Source organism: Mirounga leonina, unplaced genomic scaffold, assembly GCF_011800145.1.
Source record: "Mirounga leonina isolate KUSES-001 unplaced genomic scaffold, KU_Mleo_1.0 Mir_92, whole genome shotgun sequence".
Lineage (NCBI taxonomy): Eukaryota > Metazoa > Chordata > Mammalia > Carnivora > Phocidae > Mirounga > Mirounga leonina.
The window spans coordinates 12,533,777-12,554,751 of NW_023270852.1; the positions used below are offsets into that span (position 1 = coordinate 12,533,777).

A 20,975-nucleotide genomic window follows, 5' to 3' on the forward strand; every position below is an offset into this window, starting at 1 on the left:
TGCAGGCATTGCCACTATTTAGTTCTAGAACACTTTCATTACCCCAAAAGGAAACCCCATATCCATTAAGCAGTCACTCCTCATTTCCCCCTCCCACCAGGCCCTGGCAACCACTAATCTGTTTCTACGTATTTGCCTATTCTGGATATTCATATAAATGAAATTATATAATATGTAGCCTTTGTCTGGCTTCTTTCACATAGCATGATGTTTTCAGTGTTGCAGTATCAGTACTTTATTCCTTTTTGTGGCTGAATAATACTCTGTTGTATGGATATGCCACATTTTGTTTATCCCTTCATAAGTTGATGGACATTTGGGTTGTTTCCACCCTTGGGCTATTGTGAATAGTGCTGCTATGAACATTCGTTATAAGCTTTTATTTGAACACCTGTATTCAGTTCTTGGGTATGCCCTGGAGTAGAACTGTTTAACTTTTTGAGAACTTTTTGAGAACAGTTTTCCATAGCAGCTATACCATTTAACATTGTAACCCACAGTACATTGGGTTCCAGTTTCTCCACATTCTCACCAACACTTGTTCTTTTGCTTCCCTTCCCTTCCCTTCCTTTCCCTTCCCTTCCCTTCCCTTCCCTTCCTCTTTCTTTTCTTTTCTTTTCTTTTCTTTTCATATAGTCACCCTAGTGGGCATGAAGTAGTATCTCATTGTGGTTTGATTTGTATTTCCCTAATGACTCATGATGTTGAGGATCTTTTGATGTGTTTATTGACAAAAAAAAGTGATGTAAAAAAATGTGTTTATTGGCCACATGTATATCTTCCATGGAGAAATCTCTTTGCCTATTTTTTAACTGCCTTTTGTTTGTTTCTTTTTTCTCTTTGTGTGTGTGTGTTGTAAGAGTTCTTTATATAGTCTGGATAGTAGACCATTATTAGATATATGATTTATAAATATTTTCTCCCATTCTGTGGGTTGCCTTTTTACCTTCTCCATAGTGTCCTTTGGTGCATAAACATTTTAATGGATCAGTTATTAATTAGGTTCTTTTTAAGAAATTTAGAACACCAGTTTGTGAGGGTAAACTCCATTTGTGAGAGAAAACACAGAGCAGAGGTAGCCTTGAAGCTGAGGAACAGCTTTAATTTTTTGGCAGAATTTGTGAGTCCACAGCTTTTTTTTTTTTTTTTTTGAAGATTTTATTTATTTATTTAACAGAGAGAGACACAGTGAGAGAGGGAACATAAACGGGGGAGTGGGAGAGGGAGAAGCAGGCTTCCCGCAGAGAAGGGAGTCTGACGTGGGACTCGATCCCAGGACCCCGAGACCATGACCTGAGCTGAAGGAAAGACGCTTAATGACTGAGCCACCCAGGTGCCCAGTCCACAGCTTTCTGATCAACGTTGCACTGCTCTGTAATCTCATATTTCTCCTTCTCTGTCGAAGATCTCACCTTCCTGGTGTCTGGGTTTATGTAGCTGCTGCTGCTTGAAGTAAGCATCAGTGAGATGTTTTGGGATTTTCACACTGCTGATACCAATTTTGGTGTAGGTGGCAATGACAAATTTCTGGTGTGTTCTACGCAGAGGAACTCGATTGAGGGCTAGAGGTCTGGTTACAAGTAACAAGCCACTGCTCAGTGGCTTCAGGAGAACCACCCTCTTACCTCTGTGGCACCCAGTGAGGATGATCAAAATGGTCCCAGGAGTGATGCTAGCTCACAGTTTTCTTACAATGCTGACTAAAAGGTTTTTTGCTGTGGCTCAACAGCTTTCAAGAGGCACATCTTCAGTAGAGTAATACCTCAGCATCTTGTGAAGTTTAACCACTCGGGTACTACCATTCTTGTAACCACCAACTGATTTTGTAACGGTAGCAAGAACCTTCTCTTTCTTTTCTTAGCTATTGACTAGTTCCTCTTGTAGATGGCCTTTCTGGAGTACATAGCTGATCAGGAATAGCTGCCAATTGCTCTGACTAGGAGAGGGTTTCGACCGCGGTGGGGCTTCCCATTTGGCATTTTAGCCATGAGGTTACCCTTCTTAACCTTGCCACCAGCATCAGCCTTCTTGGCTTCAGGTTTCTTCTCCTTAGTATCCAGCTTCTCAGCTTTTTTACTCCCCATCTTGCAAGATGGGAAAGAGGATGCATAAACATTTTTAAGCTTGATGTCCAGTTTATCTCTTTTTTCTTTTTTAATGAATATATTTGACATATAACATTGAGTACATTTTTTTTTAGAGATTTTATTTATTCATTTGATAAAGAGCACAAGCAGGGGGAATGGCAGAGGGAGAGGGAGAAGCAGGCTCCCCGCTGAGCAGGGAGCCCGATGCGGGACCTGATCATGTCCCGGATCATGACCTGAGCTGAAGGCAGATGCTTAACCGACTGAGCCAACCAGGCACCCCTGACATTGGGTATATTTAAGGTGTACAACATGTTAACTGATACATTTATTTTTTGCAGTACGATTGCCATTATAACAACATTAAGCACCTCTATCACATCACGTAATTATCCTTTTTAGTGGTTGAAATAATTAAGGTCTAGTCTCTTAGCAAGTCTGATGATTAGACTACAGTATTGGTGTCTATATGCATTATACTTAGCATTAGATCTCTATGGTTTATTTTACTTGTTCCAAGTTTGCACCCTTAAACCTATTTTTTCTTTTGTTGCTTGTGCTTTTAGTGTTATATCTAAGAATCTGTTGCCAAATCCAAGACTATTAAGCTTTACCTCTATGTGTTTTTGGAAGGGTTTTATATTTTTAGCTCTTACTTATAGGTCTTCGGTCTATTTTGCGTTACTTTTTGTAAATGGTGTGAGGTAAAGGTCTAACTTCATTTTTTTGCATGTGGATATCCAGTTGTCTTAGCACTATTTTCGAAGAGACTTCTTTTTCCATTGAATGATTTGTCACTCTTGTAAAAAAATCAGTTGACCGTAGATGTATGCATTTATTTTTGTACTTTCAGTTCTGTTCCATTGAACTATATGACTATGCTTATGTCAGTACCACACTTTTTCTTTATTAATTTTTTTATTTTAATTTCAATGTAGTTACAGTGTTTGTTACATTAGTTTCAGGTGTAAAACAGTGATTCAGCAATTCTATATGTTACTCAGGGCTCATCACAATAAGTGTACTATCAATTCCCTTCACCTATTTCACCCATCCCCCTACCCACCTCCCCTCTGGTAACCATCAGTTTGTTCTCTATAATTAAGAGTCTGTTTTTGGTTTGTCTCTTTTTTTCTTTGTTCATTTGTTTTTTTAAAGATTTTATTTATTTATTTGACAGAGAGAGACATAGCGAGAGAGGGAACACAAGCAGGGGGAGAAGGAGGGGAGAAGCAGGCTTCCCCGCAGAGCAGGGAGCCCGAAGTGGGGCTCGATCCCAGGACCCTGGGATCACGACCTGAGCCGAAGGCAGACGCCCAACGACTGAGCCACCCAGGCGCCCCTCATTTGTTTTGTTTTTTAAATTACACATGAAGGAAATCATACAGTATTTGTCTTTCTCAGCCTGACTTATTTCATTTAGCATTATACTCTCTAGATCCATCCATGTTGTTACAAATGGCGGGATCCCATTCTTTTTTATGGCTGAGTAATATTCCTGTGTGTGTGTGTGTGTGTGTGTGTACCACATCATCTTTATTCATCTGTTGATTGGCACTTGGGCTGCTTCCATAATTTGGCTATTGTAAATAATACTGCAATAAACATAGGGGTGCATATATCTTTCCATTTAGTGTTTTTGTATTCTTTGGGTATGTACCCAGGAGTGGAGTTACTGGATCATATAGTAATTCTATTTTTAATTTTTTGAGGAACTTCCATATTGTTTTCCATAGTAGCTACACCAGTTTGCCTTCCTACCAACAGTGCACAAGGGTTCCTTTTTCTCTACATCCTCACCAATACTTGTTGTTTCTTGTGTTTTTGATTTTCGCCATTCTGACAGGTGTGGAGTCATATTTCATCATAGTTTTGATTTGCATTTCCCTGATGATAAGTGATGTTGAGCATCTTTTCATGTGTCTGTTGCCATCAGTATGTCTTCTTTGGAGAAATACCTGTTCATGTCTTCTGCCCATTTCTAATTGGATTAATTGGTTCTTTTTGGTGTTGAGTTATATAAATTCTTTATATATTTTGGATACTAATCCTTTATTGGATATGTCATTAGCAAACATCTTCTCCCATTCAGTAGGATGTCTTTTAATTTTGTTGATTGTTTCTTTTGCTGTGCAGAAGCTTTTTATTTTGATGTAATCCCACTAGTTTATTTTTGCTTTTGTTTCTCTTGCCTCAGGAGACATAGCTAGAAAATGTGTGGCTGATGTCAGAGAAGTTACTGCTTGTGTTCTCTTTTAGGATTTTTATGGTTTTAGGTCTCACATTTAGATCCTTAATCCATTGTGAGTTTATTTTGAATTTGTTGAGATGTGTTTTGTGGCCTCATATGTGATCTCTTCTGGAGAACGTTCCATGTGCACTTGAAAAGAATGTGTATTCTGTTGTTTTAGGATGGCATGTTCTGAATATATCTGTTTGATCCATCTGGTCCAGTGTGTCATTCAAAACTGCTGTTTTCTTGTTGATTTTCTATTTGGATGATCTATCCACTGATGTTAAGTGGGGTGTTAAACTCCCTTACTATTATTATATTACTGTCAGTTACTTCCTTTAAGTGTGTTATTAGCTGCTTTATGTATTTGGGTGCTCCCAGTTGGGTGCATAACTACTTACAATTGTTACATTTTCTTGTTGGATTGTCTCCTTTATGATTATTAGTGTCTTTCCTTATCTCTTGTTACAGTCTTTGTTTTAAAGTCTACTTTGACTGATATAAGTATTGCTACCCTTGCTTTCTTTTCACTTCCATTTGCATGAAAAATGCTTTTCCATCCCCTCACTTTCATTCTGTATGTGTCTTTAGGTCTGAAATGTGTCTCTTGTAGCAGCATATAGATGGTCTTGTTTTTTATATCCATTTTGTCATCCTATGTCTTTTGATTGGAGTGTTCAGTCCATTTACATTCAAAGTAATTATTGATAGGGGTGTCTGGCTGGCTCAGTAGGAGGAGTGTGCGACTCTTGATCTCAGGGTCATAAGTTTGAGCCCCGTGTTGGGTGTAGACATTACTTAAAATAAATTAAAAAAAATTTTTAAATGCCTTATAAAAAAAACAAAGTAGGGGCGCCTGGGTGGCTCAGTTGGTTGAGTGGCTGCCTTTGGCTCAGGTCGTGATCCTGGGGTCTTGGTATCGAGCCCCACGTCCAGCTCCCTGCTCAGCAGAGAGCCTGCTTCTACCTCTTCATCTGCCTGCCACTCTGCCTACTTGTGCTCTACCTCTCTGTCCAATAAATAAATAAAATCTTAAAAAAAACACAAAAAACAAAGTAGGGGCTCCTAGGTGGCTTAGTCGTTAAGTGTCTGCCTTTGGCTCAGGTCATGATCCCAGGGTCCTGAGATCGAGCCCCACATCGGGCTCCCTGCTCAGCGGGAAGCCTGCTTCTCCCTCTCCCACCACGCCCTCTGCTTGTGTTCCCTCTCTCACTGTGTCTCTGTCAAATAAATAAATAAAATCTTTAAAAAAAAATTATTGATAGGTATGTACTTATTTCCATTTTGTTACTCGTTTTATGGTTGTTTTTATAGTTCCTCTGTTCCCTTCTTTTTTTTTTTTTTTTAAGATTTTTAATTATTAGTGAGGTTGAGCACATTTTCATGCTTACTAGTTAGTCATTGATTTCTTCTACCAGTTGTTTGTATTGTTGATTAGTTTTTGTATTTGCTATTTCAATTTCCTTGAAGTGTTTATTGAAGTATGGTTGATACAGAATGTTATATTATTTTCAGGTGTTCAACATAGTGATTCAACAATTCCATACATTCTACAGTGCTCACTATGATAAGTGTATTTACTATCTGTCACTGTACATTATTACAGTCTTATTAACTGTATTCCTTATGCTGTAATTTTCAATCTCCTGATTTACTTATTTCATAACTGAAAGTTTGTACCTCTTAATCCCCTACCCCTATTTTGCCCATCCCCATACACTTCTCCCCCCTGGCAACTCTTTATTCTCTGTATTTATGAGTCTGTTTCTTTTCGTTCATTTGTTTTGGTGGGGTTTTTTTAGATTCTACATATAAATGAAGTTATATGGTATTTGTCTTTCTCTGTCTGACATATTTCACTTAGCATGATACCCTCTAGGTCCATCCATGTTGTCACAAATGGCAAGATCTCATTGTTATTTATGGCTGCATAATATATACCACATCTTCTTTATTCATCTATCACTGGACACTTAGGTTGCTTCTATATCTTAACTATTGTAAATAATGCTGCATTAAACATAGAGATTGCACATATCTTTTCAAATTACTGGTTTCTTTTTGCGGGGGGTGGGGAGGATGGTAAGTAACCAATAGTGGAATTACTAGATCATATGATATTTCTATTTTAAATTTTTTGAGGAACTTCCACAATGTTTTCCACAGTGGCTATACTAATAATTTACAGAATACCAGCCTTCCCTTTTCTTCACATCCTCACCAACACTTGTTATTTCTTTTCTTTTTGATACTAGCCATTCTATGTGAGGTCAAGTCTCACTATAGTTCTGATTTGCATTCCCCTGATGATCAGTGATGTTAAGCATCTTTTCATGTACTTCTTGGCCATCTGTATGTCTTCTTTTGGAAAAATGTCTATTCAGGTCCTCTGCCCAGTTTTTTTAATCTTTTTTTTTTTTTTAAAGATTTTATTTATTTATTTGAGAGAGAGAATGAGATAGAGAGAGCATGAGAGTGGGGAGGGTCAGGGGGAGAAGCAGACTCGCTGCTGAGCAGAGAGCCCGATGTGGGACTCGATCCCAGGACTCCAGGATCATGACCTGAGCCGAAGGCAGTCGCTTAACCAACTGAGCCACCCAGGCGCCCTCTTTTTTTTTTTTTTTTTTTAAGATTATTTATTTTAGAGAGAGAGAGAGAGCCTGCACACCCGTGCAAGAGTGGGGAGAGGGGATGGGGCCCCTGGGTGGCTCAGTCAGTTAAGCCGCTGCCTTCGGCTCAGGTCATGATCCTGGGGTCCTGGGATCGAGCTCCGCATCGGGCTCCCTGCTCAGCAGGAAGCCTGCTTCTCCCTCTCCCACTCCCCCTGCTTCTCTCTCTTCCACTCCCCCTGCTTGTGTTCCCTCTCTCGCTGTCTCTCTCTCTGTCAAATAAATAAATAAATAAAAATCTTTAAAACAAAACAACAACAAAAAACTGCTTTAAAAAAAAAAAAGAGTGGGGAGAGGGGAAGCAGACTCCCCACAGCACAGGGAGCCTGAAGCGGGGCTCAATCCCAGGACCCTGAGATCATGACCTAAGCTTAAACCCTCTAGGTCTAGCTAGAGTGGGATGCTCAACCCACTGAGCCACCCAGGTGCCCCTCCTCTGCCCATTTTTAATCAGATTCTTTCATTATTATTTTTTGGTGTTGGACTGTATAGGTTCTTTATATATCTTGGATATTAGCCCCTTATCAGATATATCATTTGCAAATATCCTCTCCCATTCAGTAGGTTGCCTTTTCATTTTGATCTTGGATTTTTGCATATGCATCCTAGGAGGATGTATCAGAATTTCCATAACAGCATTATTTGTAATAGCAAAAACTTAAAAATGACTCAGTACCCAAATATGGGTGACTGGATAAGTTAGTTGTGATGTATTCACCAGTGGAATATTATGTAACTTATATGCATGGTTTTATAAGTTACATAATATATATATACATTATATATAAAACAACACGAAAAATAATTAACTGTAGTTACAAGTAATGGTAAGGATGAATCTTAGCAATTTAATATTGAGTGAAAAAAGATTCAGAAGGCTGCTCATAACTTGATACCTTTCATAGAAAGCTAAAAACAATGAAAACTAAAGAATATGTTTTAAAAATATGTATATGCATAATACAACCGTATTTTATGAAGCAAGGGAATGATAAAATCAAGATGCAGGATAAGGGTGATGTTGGATGGAAGACTGGAGGATAGGCTAGAGAAGAGCCCATAGATATAAGTAGTTTTAAAATTTTTTTTATTTTTTTTTATTTTTTATTTTTTTAATTTATTTTTTGACAGAGAGAGACATAGGGAGAGAGGGAACACAAGCAGGGGGAGTGGGAGAGGGAGAAGCAGGCTCCCCACCGAGCAGGGAGCCCGATGTGGGACTCGATCCCAGGACCCTGGGATCATGACCCGAGCCGAAGGCAGACGCTTAACGACTGAGCCACCCAGGCGCCCCAGATATAAGTAGTTTTAGATGTTCCAGTTTTTATGTTGGGTGGTGGGTTCAGTAGTTATATTATTAAAAATAAAAAGGAAGGAAATTTTGTCATATGCTTCAACATGGTGATCCTTCAGGACATTATGCTTAGTAAAGTAAGCCAGTCACAAAATGACAAATGCTTATATTTGTCTTCCACTTATATGAGGTACCTAGAGTAGTCGGATTCACAGAGACAGAAAGTAGAATAGTGGTTATCAGGAGATGGGGCAGAGGGGGAGAGTAGGGAGTTGTTATTTAATGGGCATAGAAGTGTCTGTTTTGTAAGATGAAAAAGTTCTGGAGATCTGTTAGAAAGCAGTGGGAATATTACTTAGCACTACTGAACCATATATTTAAAAATGATTAAGATGGTTAATTTTATGAGTTTTTACCACAATTAAAAGTAATTTTTAAAATTAAAAGTAGTCCATGCATGACTAATGATGGGAATATTCATTAGAGATTCTGATTAACTCATTTCCCCCCCTCTACTTGAGGTTCAAAAATAAAAGCAAGAAAGCAATTCCTAAGACACAGACTTGCCTTTTCAAATAGTAAGACATACCATAAGAATAGACAAATAGACCAGTAGAACAGAGTAAAGATCTCAGAGAGAGATCCCTGTATAATGGGGAACTTAATATACAATAAAAGCGTAGGGGAGCCTGGATGGCTCAGTCAGGTAAGCATTTAACTCTTAGTTTCGGCTCAGGTCGTGATCTCAGGTCATGATCTCAGGGTTGTGAGAGTGAGCCCTGTGTCAGGCTCCGTGCTCTGCTTGGAGTCTACTTGAGATTCTCTCCCCCTTTGCCCCTCCCACTCATTCTCTCTCTCAAATAAATAAATAAATCTTAAAAAAACCATAATAAAAGTGTAACCACCAATCAGTGAAGAAGATATTTATTGTTAAGTAGATTGTATTGAGAAAACTGACTCACCATACGGAGAAATATTAAAACTAGATACCTGTATCACACTGCATACAAAGTGGACTAAGGATAGATTAAAGATCTAATTATGAAAGGCAAAACTATGAAGTTAATAAAAATTATGTAGATAAATAACATAAAAATATGATAAATTTGATTATTAAGATTAAGGGGGGGACCTGGGTGGCTCAGTCGGTTAAGTGTCTGACTCTTGAGTTTGGCTTGGTTCATGATCTCGGGGTTGTGGGATTGAGCCCCCACATCAGACTCCATGCTGGGTGTGGAGTCTACTTGGGATTCTCTCTCTCCCTGTCTCTACCTGCCCTTCCCACCCCCCTGTGCCCTCTTTAAATAAATAAATAAATATTTTTAAAAAAAGATTAAGGGGATTTGTTCTGTAAAGGGGACCACAGGCAAAGTTAACTGATAGCAGAATAGGAGTTTAGTAATGATTAAAACTGATGATAATTGATATTCTAGACTAACAAGCTGGATATGTCCAACTGCTGGCAGGGATCAGAGGCTCTAGGAACTTTTGTGTATTCTTTGTAGATATGAAGATGGGGCAGGTATTATGGGGAGAGCAGCATGGCACTATTCAGTCAGATGGAATATATACATATCTTGTGACATATCCTAAAGGGGCATGTGAGAAGGTATTGATTTAAATGTTAATTATGGGGCGCCTGGGTGGCTCAGTCGTTAAGCGCCTGCCTTCGGCTCAGGTCATGATCCGGGGTCCTGGGATCGAGCCCCGCATCGGGCTCCCTGCTCCGCGGGAAGCCTGCTTCTCTCTCTCCCACTCCCCCTGCTTGTGTTCCCTCTCTCGCTGTGTCTCTCTCTGTCAAATAAATAAATAAATAAATAAAATCTTTAACCAAAAAATAAATAAATAAAATAAATGTTAATTATGGCAGTTAATTGAAGAGTTGGAGGCAGTCTGGGTATTTGTATCTGAATAAATAAGTAAAATGTGGTGGATGCATATCATGACTCTGCATTGCAGTTAAAAGCAACACATTAGGTTTACCTGTAACGACATGTGGATCTTAAAAGCAGAGTACTGAGTGGAAAAAGTAACAAAGAGAAAGACACAGTGCCAACTAATAAATCAAAACACATGCACAAAAAATAGTTTGTAAGAATAGATACAAACAAAAATATACATATTAAACACATTAAATGTCTATGGGGTAAAGAATGGGACTAAAAAAGAATCAAAGCAAAATGGCTCCCCAGAGAATGTTGTGTAAAGGAGAGACACTGGGATTATTGTCAAATAGTAGAAACATGAACTGTTTGAGATTAGCTACCAGAGCTTTAAAAAAAATGCTTCTTATGGGCATGCTGAGAAATGATGGAATTAATTGATAAGGCTCTGTTTCTCTCAAACTGAATGAAATTTTCTGTTTTTCCCTAGTGCTAGTTGGCAACCCAGACTTTCAGTTGGCACACATGACCCCTGAGTGGAAAAACACTAGTTCTATTCTCCTAGACCAGGTCTTTCAGTAGGGAGACTATTCACATTTTGGGCCCGATGATTATTTTTGTGGGGGATTGTCATGTGTAGGATGTTTAGCAGCATGCCTGGCTTCTACTTACTAGATGCCACTAGCATCACCTCTCCTGATCATCACAACCAAAAATGTCTCCAAACTTCATCACATGTCCCCTGGGGAGGAAATTCACCCCCTATGAGAAGCACTGCCAGAGAGCAGCGTGGATGCTGCCAGCCATTAGGCTGATTATGAGCAAGTATGCCAATCCACTGGTTTCACTGTGAAAAGTATCAAACATCTTTTTGTAATTTAGGAGGTCAAGTCCATCCTAAACGTTAAAAGAACTGCGTCTAAATTAACTGCTATTTAGGAGCAAAAGGTCCTACTGTTTTCTGTATTTAAATTTCAGGGTACTGTTCTTTCAGTCATAGCAACAGTAGTATTACCACCTTAAGCTGCTTATAGTTGCAATTTGTTGATATTTAAAAAAAATACTTTTCTCATCTGATATCTCATTGGAACCCCACAATGGCTTTATTCGGTAGTAAGGATAGGGATATACCTCCATTTTTCAGATTAGTAAACCAAAGTGCAGAATCCTGAAGAGATTTGCTGGGAGCACATGACCATTAAATTGGGGAGTTGGACATAAAACCAAAATCTGATTCTTGGTTAAGTACTCTTCTCATATGAGCACTCAACCATTTTTTGAGGTTTCTCAAAAGCTCCAGGAAATTGTCAGTTTCTGCCATGGTCATTTCTGTTTTTAACTCCCCTGATTTTTCCTTCTTTTTTTTTTTTTAATATTTTTATTCTTATGTTAATCCCCATACATTACATCATTAGTTTTAGATGTAGTGTTCCATGATTCATTGTTTGTGCATAACACCCAGTGCTCCATGCAGAATGTGCCCTCCTCAATACCCATCACCAGGCTAACCCATCCTCCCACCCTGATTTTCCCTTCTTTAGTGACTTTTGCCTAGGTCCATCATATTGCCTTCTCAGACTTTCCAGGGTTTTATCAGAAACTCAAAAGTGAATGGGTGCCAAGGAGGCAGGACTTGGGAGACAGAAGATCTGGATTAGAAACTAGCCCAGGCCCAGCTTGCTTTTTGGCTTCTCTGTCGCTCAGTTTTCATCATCTGTTCAGAGTCTAGTATTACTCACTCCTTAGCTCCCACCAGGATGTTAGGGGAAGGAGTAAGTTTATGCCTGGAAAAGTATCTATCCTATTTTTAAAGATCTCCAGGGAGAAGCTTTCATCATTTCTGTTACCAAAAACAGTATCTTTTTAAACTCCTGTCCCCTGAACTGCAGTTCCCTTGTGGGATGGATGAATGGCAAAATCTCCTACCTAGAAATCTTTAAAGTACTATAGATTTTTCTTAGACCAACACATTAAGAGGGTTACTGGGATGTGACTAGAGAATATGGTCTAAGATGGTAAAGGATGGTAATCCACTTTCTATGCGAAAGAAAAACTTTCTTCCCCAGAGTATAATAAAAACTTCTCTATGTGTAATGCATACATCAGGCTTCTCTGAGCCTTGCCTACTCTTTAGGCTCATTTCTCACACCTCCCTCCTTATTTGTACTTTTTCAGACATACCATGTTCCCTCATCTTGAGCACTCACTCATGGTGATGCCTTTACTTACACCTACTAGGCCATCAGGACAGAGGTCAAAGGTTGCTTCGTTCAGGAAGCCTTGGTTCCCCCATGTTGAGTGAAAGCCTCTCCTCCACTTTCTGGGCCACCAGGGCTTACTCCGTTATAGCATTTATCATACTGCATTATAATTGTTTTTTTTCTCCTTGGTAGTCTTAAGTTCTTGAGGAGGATTAGTTTTTTATCTCTGGATTCTGCAGTCCTTAGTATGGTGCCCGGTAGGGGCTCAGTAAATGTTTGTTAAATTATTTCTTGACTGACTCTTGCCTGGAGAGAAGACTTGGGGAAAAAGACAAAATTTTAGGTATTAGAAGAGTAGTCATAAGAAACGGGAAGTAAATGTACTGTGTGCCTCTCTGAAGGACAAGAGTTGGATCCAGAGGCAGAAAGTACACGAAGGCAGATTTTTCAGGTAGGCATCAGGGAAGAACTATCTAGCACATCTATTAGCAATGGTCTGCCTCATGTGGTAAGGTGACTGTTTGCAGGGGCATGGTAGGAGGGAATTGAAAACCAAGTTTCTGCCCTATAGGGTATTCTAGCAATGTGTGGGGTCATACTTGTTCACAAGAACTACACTGCATATATCTCCTTACTGGGCCTCTGGACAATCTTCAGATAACTGAAGGTAACAGCTATGCCTCCCTGTAGTTCTCCAGGTCTATTGTCCTAGTGCCTTCTGCTGTTCATTATGTAATTTGGTTTCTAGACCCTTTGTAATCCTGGCTGCTCCCTTATGGCCATGTTTGTCAATGTTCTTTGTACACTGTGGTCCCAAGACTTAATTGTAGGGCCCTAAGAATGCTTTGACAGAGCAGAGAACAGGAGAGCTGCTGCCTCCTTCATTCTGGGCATATTCCTAGTTAAGCAGCATAAGGGTGCCTTGGCTTTTTTGTCAGTGTCCCTGCTGGCATATATTCCCTGGCAATTTGTGCTCAGCTGAGACCCCTAGATCTGTTTCACATGAACTGCTATTAAGCCACTCATTTTTCCATCCTATACTTGGGTAGTTGGTTGGGTTTCATCATATAGTTTTCGTTCTTCATTTCAGCTTACTGGCTCATAGAATGTTAGAGCTAGAAGAACTGTAGAAACAAGCTTTATTCATTTTGGATCTTGCTTCTTCTGTCTTCCATGTTCACTGTCTTGTTCTCTCCCAGCTCCTACTAAACTTTTTGCTGTCCACAGTTTGTTTGGCAAGCAGATCTTCTGTATTTTCATCCAAATTATTCATGAAAATATTGACCAGAGCTGTGAAGCATATCCTAGACACTTTCCTCCAGTTGACCTCTGTCCATTTATCAGCATTTTCCCCCAAGCTGATTGTTCTGTTAGCTGCGAGTCTCTTACTTTGCTCTACTAGCTGGACTTGCAGTTTTCAGTTCATCCTTTATATTCCTTTTCAGTCAAGCATGGTGGGTGATCACTACCCACACAACATAGAGCAATACAGAAGTGATGAGAATCCTGAAAGACAAAAGTGCCAAGCATGGCAGACCGGCAAGGCACCTGGTGCCCAGGGGAGGATGTGATATGGGAGCTGTTTTCTGGTTTTTCATGAATTCTAGTTTCTGAGGTGAAAAAAAAATCTGAAAGTCCATTTAAATATGGTCTAGTTCTTATTGTTAGCGCCTAACATCATCATTTCAACTGTATAGTCTTGTGGAGAGATAGGTGGGATGTAGCTATTCTTAACTTTCCAGATCAGAGAGCTGGGATTGTCCCTCAGTAAATGTTTGCAATGAATCAATGAACAGGTTTCAGGCTAGTCTTCACTTTAGTTTTGTATTTGTAAAATCAGGGAAAGAAAGGTGAATGGCTTTCAGTTTCCCCCTTCAGCTGGCCAAATCCAAGCCCCCTCAGAAACAGCCAGTTGTCTCTTCCAGGCAGTCTTCGCTGATGGTTTCTGCTCACACTGCTACATCTTTCCTCTGAACTCTCATGTCAGTACTTGATGCTTTGCTGCTTCTACTCAGTGGCTGTTCAATTCATGTATTTGTCTCACCATCCTAAATCCTGGGAGTGAAGTTAGGGGCAAAGCTTCCCATTACTTTGTACCAGCATCAGGCACAAGCACTTGAGCAAGTTATTGAACTTAATTTGTCTGCGTGAAGTGTTGCCAGCAGATGGCACCAGAGTCCCTGACAGCGTTCTGAAAATCTTGGGTAACTCTCAGCAATTTACATATTGCCAAGCTTGCCACTAAAATGCCTTCCTTAATGAGGAAGCTTCAATTTACTTATTAAGCAGAATGCTAATAAATACTGCAGCAGAAATGAAGAAATTAACCAGGCAAAGTTGTAACTTACCAGTTTTCACATGGGAGGCTGTTCTGTTCACTGGCCCCTCTGTTTTGCCCCTTGTCAGGCCCTGCTTTCTAGGCCCTGAACAGAATCTGGCTTTCAAGCCTACCTAATGGAGTGTGTCTGGGTATCTGAAAGTGACCTCAAGTCCTTGGTTTGTGTTTTTAGATAATTTATTTTTCCTGGAAAGGACAAATTAAACATTATAAAGAAATTGCTGTAACCCTACCACATTTTTCCCCCTGGAGGTTTTGGTGATTTTTTTAAAAATTGGAGTATGGTTGGCACACAGTTTTACATCAGTTTAGGTGTACAACATATTGACTCAAGTCTATATGTGATGCCATGCTTGCCACAAGTGTGAGCATAGCATCCATCTATGACCATACAGTATTACAATACCATTTACTGTATTCCTATGGTGTACCTTTTATCCCCATGACTTATTCATTCCATAACTGGAGTTCTGTATCTCCTACTCACTTTCATCCATTTGCTCATCCCCCTATCTCCTTCCCCCCCGGCAGCCTTCAGTTGGTTCTATTTATGGGTCTGTTTCTGCTTTTTTTTGTTTGTTCATGTATTTTGCTTTATTTTTTTATTCCACATATAAGTAAAATCATATGGTATTTGTCTTTCTTTGTCTGAATTCCCTTAGCATAATACCCTCTAGGTCTATCCATATTGTCACAAATGGCAAGATCTCCTCTTTCTATGGCTGAGTAATATTCCATTATATATATAAACCACATCTTCTTTATCCCTTCATCTACGAATGGACACTTGGGTTACTTCTATATCTTGGCAACTATAAATAACGCTGCAGTAAACGTAGGAGTGCATATGTCTTTTCAAATTAGTGTTTTGGTTTTCTTTGGGTAAATACCTAATAGTGGAATTACTGGCAGTTCTATTTTTAATTTTTTGAGGAACCTCCATACTGTTTTCCACAGTGGCTGTACCAATTTACATTCCACCAACAGTGCACAAAGGTTCCTTTTTCTTTATATCCTTGCCAACACTTCTCATTTCTTGTGTCTTTGACTTTAGCCATTCTGACAGGCATGTGATGATATCTCATTGTGGTTTTGACTTGCATTTATGATTAGTGACGTTGAGCACCTTTTCATGTATGTCTTCTTTGGAAAAATGTCTGTTCATGTCTTCTGCCCTTTTTTTAATTATTATGTTAATCATCATATATTACATCATTAGTTTTTGATGTAGTGTTCCATGATTCATTGTTTGCGTATAACACTCAGTGCTTCATGCAGAACGTGCCCTCCTTAATACCCATCACCAGGCTAACCCATCCCCCCACTCCCCTCCCCTCTAGAACCCTCAGTTTGTTTTTCAGAGTCCATAGTCTCTCAAGGTTCATCTCCCCCTCTGATTTCCCCCCCTTCATTCTTCCCCTCCTGCTATCTTCTTCTTCTTCTTCTTCTTTTTTTTTTTTTTTAACATATAATGTATTATTTGTTTCAGAGGTACAGGTCTGTGATTCAACAGTCTTACACAATTCACAGCGCTCACCATAACACCCCTCCCCAATGTCTATCACCCAGTCACCCCATCCCTCCCACCCCCACCACTCCAGCAACCCTCAGTTTGTTTCCTGAGATTAAGAATTCTTCATATCAGTGGGGTCATATGATACATGTCTTTCTGTTCTTCCCATTTTTAATCAGATTATTTGTTTTTTGGTGTTGAGTTGTAGAAGTGCTTTATGTATTTATGAATATTAACTCCTTATTGGATATATCATTTGCAAATATCTTCTCCCATTTAGTAGGCTGCCTTTTTATTTTGTTGATGGTTTTATTGCTCTACAGAAGCTCTTTTTTTTTTTTCCATTTCATTTCATTTATTTATTTGAGAGAGAGAGAGAGCAAGAAGGGAGGGGAGCAGAGGGAGAGGGGCAGAGAGAGAATCTCCGGCAGAGACTCTGTGCTGAGTGCAGAACCTGATGTGGGGCTCGATCCCAGGACCCTGAGATCATGACCTGAGCTGACACCAACAGTTGGACACTTAATTGACTGAGCCACCAGGTGCCCCTCTACAGAAGCCTTTTATTTTGGTGTAGTCCAAATAGTTTAGTTTTGCTTGTTTCCCTTGGCTGAGGAGACATATCTAGAAAAACGCTGCTATAGCCAATGTCAAAGAAATTACTATGTTTTCTTTTAGGAGTTTTATGTAGGTCTTTAATCCATTTTGAGTTAATTTTTGTGTATAGTTTAAGTGGTCCAGTTTCATTCTTTTGCATGTAGCTGTCCAGTTTTCCCAATGCCAATTATTGAAGGGACAGTCTTCACTCCATTCTATATTCTTGCCTCCTTTGTTGTAGATTAATTGCCCATATAAACATGGGTTTATTTCTGAACTCTTAGTTATGTTCTGTTGATTTATGTGTCTACTGTGCTTACTTTGGCAGCACGTATACTAAAATTGGAATAATTTATGTGTCTGTTTTTATTCCAGTATCATACTGTTTTGATTATTATAGCTTTGTAGTATATCTTGAAACCTGGCATTATGAAGCCTCTAGCTTTGCTTTTCTTCCTCAAGATTGCTTTGACTCTTTGGGGTCTTGGCAGTTCCATACAAATTTTAGTAGTTTTGTGAGAAATGCTGTTGGTGTTTTGGTAGGGATTACATTGAATCTATAGATTGCTTTGGGTGATATGGACATTTTAATAATATTAATTCTTCCAATCCATGAGGATGGCATATCTTTCCTTTTGTGTCATCTGCAGTTTCTTTCATCAGTGTCTTACAGTTTTCAGAGTATGGGTCTTTCACCTCCTCAAGTTTATTCCTAGGTATTTTATTCTTTTTGGTACAATTGCAAATGGAATTTTTTCTTATTTTCTCTTTCTGCTACTTCTTTATTAGTGTATAGAAATGCAACAGATTTCTGTACATTAATTTTGTATCCTGAAACTTTACTGGGTGCATATATTCCTTCTGATAGGTTTTTGGTGAAAACTTTAGGGTTTTCTATATACTGGTATGTCATCTGCAGATAGTAATAAAGTTCTTCCTTACCAACTTGGATGCTTTGTTTCTTTTTCTTGCCTGCTTGCTGTGGCTAGGACTTCGAATACTATGTTGAATAAAAGTGGCAAGAGTGGACATTCTTGTCTTGTTCCTGATCGTGGAGGAAAAGTTTTTGGTTTTTCTCCTTTGAGTATGATGTTGACTATGGGTTTTTCACATATGGTCTTTATTATGTTGAGGTATATTTTCTCTACCCCTACTTTGTTGAGTTTGTATCATGAATGGATATTGCTTTGTCACATGCTTTTTCTGAATTTATTGAGATAATAGTATGATTTTTATCCTTCATTTTGTTAATGTGGAGTATGATTTGTGAATACTGAATCATCCTTTCAACCCCAGAATAAGTCCCACCAGCTCATGATGCACTATCCTTTTAATGTTTGTTGAATGTGGTTTGCTAATATTTTGTTGAGGGTTTTTACATCTATGTGTATGCCGGATATTGGCCTGTAGGTGTTTTGTTTGTTTGGTTGGTTTTTTGTTTTTTGTAGTGTCTTTGTGTGGTTTTGTATCAGGGTAATGCTGGCCTCATAGAATGTATTTGGAAGCTTTCCTTTTCTTCTTTTTCAAATAGTTTGTGGAGAATAGGTATTAACTCTTTAAATAGTAGGACTCACCTGTGAAGCCTTCTGGTCCTGGACTTTTGTTTGTTGGGACGTTTTTGATTACTGATTCAATTTCATTACTAGTAATCTGTCTGCTCAGGTTTTCTGTTTCTACCAGATTGAGTTTTGAAAGATTGTATGTTTCTAGGAATTTATCTACTTCTTCTAGGTTGTCCAGTTTTTTGGTATATAATTTTTTGTAGTGGTCTCTTAGAGTTCTTTGTATTTCTGGGGTGTTGATTGTTACTTCTTTCTTCGTTTCTAATTTTATTTGGGTCCTCTTTTTCTCTTCTTGTGTCTGGCTAAAGGTTTATCAATTTTCTTTATCTTTTCAAACAACCAGCTCTTGGTTTCATTGATCTTTTGTGGGGTTTTTTTTTTTTTTTGGTCTCTATTTCATTATAACCCCACCACTTTCAATATGTTGATTATTTTGGTTGCCTCATTGCAGTCTTTGCTCCCTTATTACATTTGACTTTATGCAGTTTTGATCACATGAAGACCTAGTGAGAGCTCTCATTTACTGAATGCTTACTATGAATTATGCACTCTGCTTGTTTTTTTTTTTTTTAAGATTTTATTTATTTGACAGAGAGAGAGATAGTGAGAGCAGGAACACAAGCAGTGGGAGTGGGAGAGGGAGAAGCAGGCTTCCCGCTGAGCAGGGAGCCTGATGTGGGGCTCAATCCCAGGACCCCGGGATCATGACCTGGGCCGGAGGCAGACACTAAACGACTGAGCCACCCAGGCACCCCTCTGCTTGTTTTTTTTATATAAAAGAACTAGTATATTGAATATTTACATTATATTTATTACATTATTTATATTAAATGCTTACGTTTTTAGCATTGTTCCAAGAGCTTTCCATGCATTAATTCACTTTATCTATACAATCTTTTTTTTTTTTTTTTAAAGATTTTATTTATTTATTTGACAGAGAGGGAACACAAGTAGGCAGAGTGACAGGCAGAGAGAGAGGGAGAAGCAGGCTCCCCACGGGGAGCCCGATGCGGGGCTGGATCCCACGACCCTGGGATCATGACCTGAGCCAAAGGCAGACGCTTAACCAACTGAGCCACCCAGGCGCCCCTCTATACAATCTTTTGAAAGTAGATACTGTTAATCCCATTTTACAGTTCAGAAAACTTAGGTTTATCAGGGTTAAATGACTTACCTAAGATAATACAGTAAATAGCTATATTGGGATTCATATCTAGATCTCTTTAATTCTAAAATCTCCAGTCATTTCACTGTATCATTCTACTTTATTTATTCATTCTTTAATGATTTCTATTTGAACTTCTAAAAAACATCTAAAGAGGGGTGCCTGTCTGGCTCAGTTGGTTTGTGGGTTTGAGCCCCATATTGGGTATAGAAATTACTTAAAAATAAAATCTCTAGGGGCTCCTGGGTGGCTCAGTTGGTTAAGCGTCCCAACTCTTGATGTCAGCTAAGAGTCCAGTATTGATCTCAGGGTTGTGAGGTCAAGCCCCATCTTGGGCTCCATGCTGGGTGTGGAGCCTACCTTAAAAAAAAAACCAACTTTAAAACAAAAAATTTTTTAAAAGCATCTAAAGATTAATAGAATCATTAAAGTTTGGGTTTGAGGGACGCCTGGGTGGCTCAGTCGGTTAAGCAGCTGCCTTCGGCCTGGGTCATGATCCCAGGGTCCTGGGATCAAGTCCCACATCGGGCTCCTTGCTCAGCAGGGAGCCTGCCTCTCTCTCTCTCTCCCTCTGCTTGTGCTCTCCCTGTCAAATAAATAAAATCTTTAAAAAAAAAATAAAGTTTGGGTTTGATTTCTATTTTTCTCCTGCCGCTGGACTGTTAGCCCCTTGAGGACAGGGGTCCTAACTAGGGGGTCATGTTTATTTCTGCATTCTTCTTTCCATTAAATGCAAAATAAATACTCGATGTACCAGTGAATGAACACTGCCTTCGCTCTCCCAGGAAATCTGAGATACAAGGCTGCTTAATAGAACCTTAGCATGTTAGAACTTTAAAGGGGCTTGAAAAATCAAGTCAAACCTGTCCCTCAAGGAGGAAGGACCTCCTTAGGGTGACCCAGTGAGTTGGAAGCACACAGAACTAGAATCTAGGTCTTTTGGTCTTCTACTTAGCCATCTGGTTTGAAAGAACCTAACCCTGTCCCTAAATTGCTCCCTCTTTCCCTACTTTCCTTCTTCCTTTTCTTTCCTTTTTCTCTTTCTTTCATGATGTGAGTTGAGTAGCTTTATACACTTAAAGTTTTAAGCCTCAGAGTTAACAAAGCAAGGCAAGACTTTTTTCATTCCTTTTACACTGATTTCTACTCCTGATTATGCCTTTATTCAACCCGGAATAGAATCCAGGTCCTTTGCCTCTCTCCGCACCCAAAGTATGCAGAGCTACAGCTCATGTAGAGAAAATTATCTTCACTAGATTCCTTCTTAGAACATGCTATTGATGATTGGTGAGGAGTGGGAAAAAGGCTGGTAGGGGACAGGCTGGTTTTTTGTTCTGTTTTGGGTTTTTTTTGGTTTTTTGGGTTTTTTGCAATAGCCAGGTTTTTGGAGGAATTCCTTTTTTTTTTTTTTTTTTCTCAGAGAAGACAAATGTAAC

General features: G+C 39.1%; 1 protein-coding gene and 1 pseudogene across 3 annotated transcripts in view; one reads left to right on the forward strand and one right to left on the reverse strand.

Moving 5' to 3' along the window:
* Positions 1-20,975, forward strand: part of RNF121 (ring finger protein 121) — an 82,269-nt gene that overhangs the window by 36,830 nt on the left and 24,464 nt on the right. The gene's annotated exons all lie outside the window — the stretch shown is intronic.
* Positions 1,019-2,084, reverse strand: LOC118003903 (annotated as a pseudogene).